Source organism: Cryptomeria japonica, chromosome 1 (assembly GCF_030272615.1).
Source record: "Cryptomeria japonica chromosome 1, Sugi_1.0, whole genome shotgun sequence".
In the NCBI taxonomy this organism is placed as follows: domain Eukaryota; kingdom Viridiplantae; phylum Streptophyta; class Pinopsida; order Cupressales; family Cupressaceae; genus Cryptomeria; species Cryptomeria japonica.
Window position 1 is genome coordinate 269,031,740 of NC_081405.1, and position 6,329 is coordinate 269,038,068.

Here is a 6,329-nt window from a genome sequence, read left to right on the forward strand (position 1 = left end):
AAATTTTGCATTTGGCGCTCGCCAAATGGTTTGGATTGGAAACCACCAACCCTTTGGGTTGGATTGTACTTGGGCAACCAACCCAAAGGGTTGGAGCACCATTTCAGGCCTAAGATGTGTTTTTATCAGAAGATTATAAATTTTCATATATTTTTGGCTGTGCTCTCCATCGGGTTTGCACATGTTTCAATGAAACAAAAAAAAAATGATATCAACCTCAATCTCTCTCTTATCTATCCAAGCATATAATTTCTTTCGCATTTTGATTTCATTAAGGCTTTCATCTATAATTTCTTTTGTTAGTGTGTCCATTTTTGGTCGAAAACCAATATGCACTATTTTGGGTATAGTTTTTTACACATTCATCAGATTTTGAAGAAACTTATATTTTTAGAAACTAGACTCCATTGTACACAATTTAAAAGAAAAAAGTTTTGATTTTTGATTAGTTATCAATGATTTTAGGGGGGAGCATGCTCAAATTTCCATTTTTCAGGACGTGTCCACTTTGAAAATTAGTAAAAAATCATATACTCATTAAAAAAATTAGCTGAAAAATCTGGCATAAACTTGAAGTTGATAGGTAATTTCTCACCGAAGTGATTTTAAAAATTAAAAAAAAAAGTTAAGATTTCAGGGGGGCCACAACATACGCTATGTTATGTTTTTTGCATAAAAACATGACCACTTTTTGTGCCCCCCCTTTTTGAAGCCCTTAATCTCTACCATTTTCAAAACAAATTAGTAGTTTAGAAAGTAGACTCGAAGCACTCTAACTCTTGTTCTTTTTGCATCTTCAAATTTGGATTGTAACTATCTTCAATTTATCGTTGAAGTTTAGACTTTGCTGATTTCAGAAAAAAAGTGGCATCTTAAGACCCCCTTTTGGTACCACAACTTGGTACACATACCCTTCATATTAATGTTCGTGTAAGAATATGTATATGTGTTAAGACATAATATTATTCTAGAATATAATTAATTTTAATTAAAAATTAATATGTAATAAAAAAAATAGAAAATGCATATCCCAACTATCAATGGTAATGCTCCATGTTACTCAATTATGAATTTATCTTATTTTATAACAAAACTATACATTATGACAAAATATCACTCAAGAAATTTCTTACCAAATTTATAATGAACATATGCTAGAGTCATTGTGGTTTGTAAGATCACATTTAATGATGATGGTTTGTCAAATACTTTTATTAGTTCCTACCATGGAACTATAGCAGACGAAGCAATTTTAAACAACTATTAATATTTAATTGCACTAGCCAATGACATCGCAAATTTTTTATTAGTTTATGTTTCTATGCAATGTTTGAGTAGAGAGAAGTGCAAGTTTTTTAAACTCATAATATATAAAAAATATTTATTCTTGATTTGATTGGGCAAAATTAGTGATTACAAATTTTCATGTAAGAGAATGCACGTCTCCTAAGGACTTGGGCAGTGTGTTGCAGGCGAACATGGATTACAATTTTTTTTCAGTTTTCAAATCATGAGGCATGAGGGATTACAACTCTTAATGGGGTCATCACTTGAATCAGGCTATGTTTCTTCTGGGCCCTCAAAATTTCTTTGCATATTTTCCCTTGACATATGAGTTGTCTAGTTAACATGTCTTGTCTATATTTCCATATTTTCGCATAAACCATATAAAGGGTCCACGTACAACAACAAAGAGTCCATGTATCTTGTTTATGTTTGCACATATTTGCATTATATTTCTTTCCTTGTCAATTATGTGGGTGACTACAGCCAGCTAAACCTAAACTTGGAGGAGCAATTTGAGACTTGTCCACTCAAAATTTTAAGATACCCAAAGAACAAAGATTGTAGTACTCTAAATCTAGTTTTCAAACTACTATAGTTTTTAAAAATTGGATAAGATTAAGTGGGTCAAATCTTCTGTGCACACAAAAGTGTTCCTATTTTTTTCCAACAAAACATAACATAGTGTCTGACGCGTGCATCAAAAAAGATAGTTGCGATTAGTAGTTTGAAAAACCCTTTGGTAGAGAGATAGTTAAGAGAGAGCACTAGAAGTTGTGTATTTTCTTGTAATTTTTTGTTGAGTATTTTTATTTATGATTTTTCAAAGTGAATGCATCTTGAAAATTAGGTACTTGTTCAAGCACGCCACATAACTTGCACCAAAATAATAAAAAATTTGATTTTTTTTAAAAGTGTAAAGAATGAAGTGTAGAATAATAACATATAATTCTTTTCAAATTTGGAAAATTACTTCAAAAATTATTAAAAAATGGTACACGTCTATCTTTTAGAATTTTGGAGACACTGGTAAAAGAAATTCACGATTAATATGTTAATATTGTTCAAATTTTTTAAAAAATATATGGCTAGAAATCTCAGAAGGTGAGTGAAATTATGTTGGCAATTTTACAAATACCCACTGGATATAACATGTAAACCTGATGGCGATAAAGTTGAAAAACCAAATTGGAAGAAGAAAACATGTACAGGTTATTATTCTATATAATAATGCATACATGTTTTTATGCATAATATAGAATATATTCATATATAATTTGATACAAGTACACACACATATATTCATATATCTAGAGAGAGAGAGAGAGAGAGAGAGAGAGAGAGAGAGAGAGAGAGAGAGAGAGAGAGAGAGAGAGAGAGAGAGAGAGAGAGAGAGAGAAGGAGAGAGGGGGAGAGAGAGGGAGAGAGAGAAAAGGAGAGAGAGGGAGAGAGAGGGAGAGAGAGAAAAGGGGAGAGAGGGAGAGAGAGGGAGAGAGAGGGAGAGCAAGGGAGGTTGAGAGAGAGAGAGGGAGAGAGGGAGACCGAGGAAGATAGATAGAGAAAGAGGGGGAAGGGAGGTTGAGAGGGAGAGAGGGAGAGTGAGGCAGAGACATGGAGAAAGAGGGGGAAGGGAGGTTGAGAGAGAGAGAGAGAGGGAGGTTTAGAGGGGGGATTTAGAAGAGAAAGAGGATTAGAAATAGGGAAATAGGGAGAGAGGGAGAGGGAGAGGGAGAGAGATAGAGAAATATGGAGAGAGAGAGAGAGAGAGAGAGAGAGAGAGAGAGAGAGAGAGAGAGAGAGAGAGAGAGAGAGGCTGAGAAGAGAAAGGGGATTTGTAGTGTCATAAAATTGCACCTCCTGCAATTTTAACCACATTTGAGGTCCTCACCTTGGTGACGATGTCTCCTTCCTAACCAAGACCTATTTCTACATTTTCATCCCTTCATCATTCCTCCTCCAAGACATGTGGCTACTCTAGACCCTATCCAGGCCCCAAAATAGGGCAGGACAGGGGCATGACGCCTCTATCCCCCCTAGGACAGGGGCGTGGCATCCTTGTCCCCACACCTTAGGGTGGACCTAAGTTCGATCTGCCCGGTCTCCTATGCATAATTTGTCTTTGGGGTTTGCAATTCCTCTTTGTCGGCCTTTGGTGGAGCATAAGGAGAAGATACAGTATTTCAAGGTCATCATCAAGCATTCAAGCATTCAAGTATTCTTCATTCATCCATTGGAGAAACATTACAACATTCATTTGCAAGAATGTGTGTGTGATGGGGTTTTGTCATGTTACATGCCATTTCACGCAACATTTGTGGTTACATTCAAGAAGCAAAGCAATCATCATCAACAAGTCACAGATCTACAAGGTATACATTTCCATTGTTTACATTCAAGCATTTGCAATTACTTTCTTTCAAGGTTGATTCCTCAACCGGGGTTTGACTGAGGCAAACCCCTATCCACAACCTTTATCCCTCTCTTTTTTGTGTGTAGGTTGCAGGTGCGTAGCTGTAATTGTAGGTTTGGGATTCATTTTTAGAGATGGAAGAACCCTTTTCATTTCGTGGATTTTATGGAGGACCATGTACATTCCCGCCATGTTCCCTATGACTTTTTCTCCAAATTTGTAGGGTAGATCGGTATCAGTTTAATTAGCTCAGATCCAAAGTTACAACACGATCCCGAACTAGTAGCTCCTCATTTCACTCATTTCCTCTCTCTTTTCTACATAGTCAACAAGTCAACTTTCTCATTTACAAAAGAGGGTAAATCACACTTCAACCCTTATAATCCATTTGGAATTCACATCCTTGTTTCCCTCGGATTTGGACCTAGTGGATTCAAGCCCCTGTTTTGAATGTAGAGTTCCTCCAAGTCAAAATCATCCTAGTGGCTTCCTTTCTCTCTCCTAGGTGGGGAGTCACTAGGGTTCAATTTTCCACTTTACATTTTGGTGAACCCGACGTCTTACACATTAATTCCGATTTCTCATTCTTAGATTTGATTAATTGCAATTTAAATTTTAAATTTTCATTTTCAAGTTTGATCTATTTGCAAATTTTAGAGCTTAATTGCATAAAAATCCTAATTTTTCATTTTGAGAAAATTAAGCTTGTGAGGTATAAAATTTTAATTGGTTGTTTCAGATCTGATTTCTATTCAAAATTTCAATTCAAATATGTCTCTTTATTCTGAATATTCAGTGGTTAATCATAAAACCCTAATTTTTAAGATTCTTCTATTTTCGACCTTTGACTGCAATTTTGGCTGATCTAGACAAATCCAAATCAACTGTTTTTTGGATTCCGCATTAAAATCATAATCTCTATCATCCCTGAAAATTTCAAAAAAAGTTGGTTGGACCGTGTGCGTTCCTACCACGGTCCTTAACTTTTTTCCCGAAATTTCGAGAGACGGAATTGACTGTATTTTTTTGCTCAAATCCAAAAAATCGGCATACTTTATCAATTTTAACACTCTCTAAGGTCAAACAGAAATTCAAAATTCATCAAATTCACATCTTAAAATTAATTTTCATAAAAAGGTCCTAATTTTAGATTTGCTATTCCAGCAAATTCAGATTTCACTTAAGAGACTTTTAATGGCAATTAATAAATTGGATTTACTTGCTCTTTCGCATATGATTACATTGCTTTTTGCATATATTTATCATTTGTCGGATAAGAGTTTCTTTCATTTCATGTTACTTCTCTTTCTTCATAGCACTTGGTCATATTGTGTTGTTAGGCTTTCCAAATTATTTTATTTTCAATTAAATCTCAAAGCTTTCATGTATCATTATGTTGCATTATGGTGATGTTGTTAACAAAATGCATTTCCTATGTTAATCACCTTAAAGCTTTTGTAGATCCTAAACTTAAAGATCCTAATCTTTGTACCTCTCCTAAGTTATCTTGTGTAAATAAGATGGGACCTAATGCTTTAACCAATGATCTCTCTAACAAAGAGCAAGCATTGGAAAGTAACATCGATCCATCTTCTTCTCATACACATACCCATGAGCTAGGGGGATAATATAACAACATCAATATTCTTACATCTTTAGATCCTCCTTATTCTCCTAAGACCTATCTTCAACATCAAAGTCTATGTAGGGAGGATGATGTCATGCATTTTATTCATGACCTTTCTCCTCGCATAGAAATCACTAAAAATGAGCTTTTAGATGATGAAGATGTTCTTCCCCAATCTTCCAAAAAGGATAAGCTTGATAAAGGAAAAGAGATTATCATTTCACATGATACTCCTCCTTCATCTACAAATCCTCTTCTTCCTCCTTACACATCCAATTTCAAAGAAATTCATGATCATGTTCCTCCATCTAGTCAATTGCAACATTCTTATAGTCGTGGCTTTCATATAATTACAAAAATAAGGTTTTAAAGGGAAAGGAATTGGGAAATTTGAGCATGGAATTCGTGTCCCTGTAAATCCTCCTACACAAACTACTACAAGAGGCCTATGAAGTGGTATCCCTCTTTCTATGGATGAATTCCTTAGGCTTCAAAACTTTCAAGATTACCTTCAAAAATAACAAATCAAGAGGGCTTGCAAGAATGCTTCTTCTTCAAAGCATCCTTTTTGTTCATTTCATTAAACCCATGACCATAATGCTAATGATGGTCCTGATTTTCAAAAATGTATTCAAGATGGTATAGATAGTGGCAAAACAAGAATTATGGATAATGAAACTTCTTCTTCTAACAAACCCTCTCCTTCATGGCAAGACGATATTTACTATCCTGATAGATTAGCTCCAAGAATTTATTGGAGATTGACATATGACAAGAACATTTCCTTTCCTCCTCAAAATAAAAACAAAAATCTTAAGCAATTGAAAGGTATTGAATATTGCATTTTTCATGATTCAAATTCACATTCTCTTGGAAAATGTTATGCATTTAAGAAATTTGTACAACTGCAATATGATCTTGCACAAATTTGTCTCACAACTAATCTAGTTGTATTTCTTGGTAAAAACATAGTGCCTTAGCACTTCTTTTCCCTTCATGTTTCTCTCC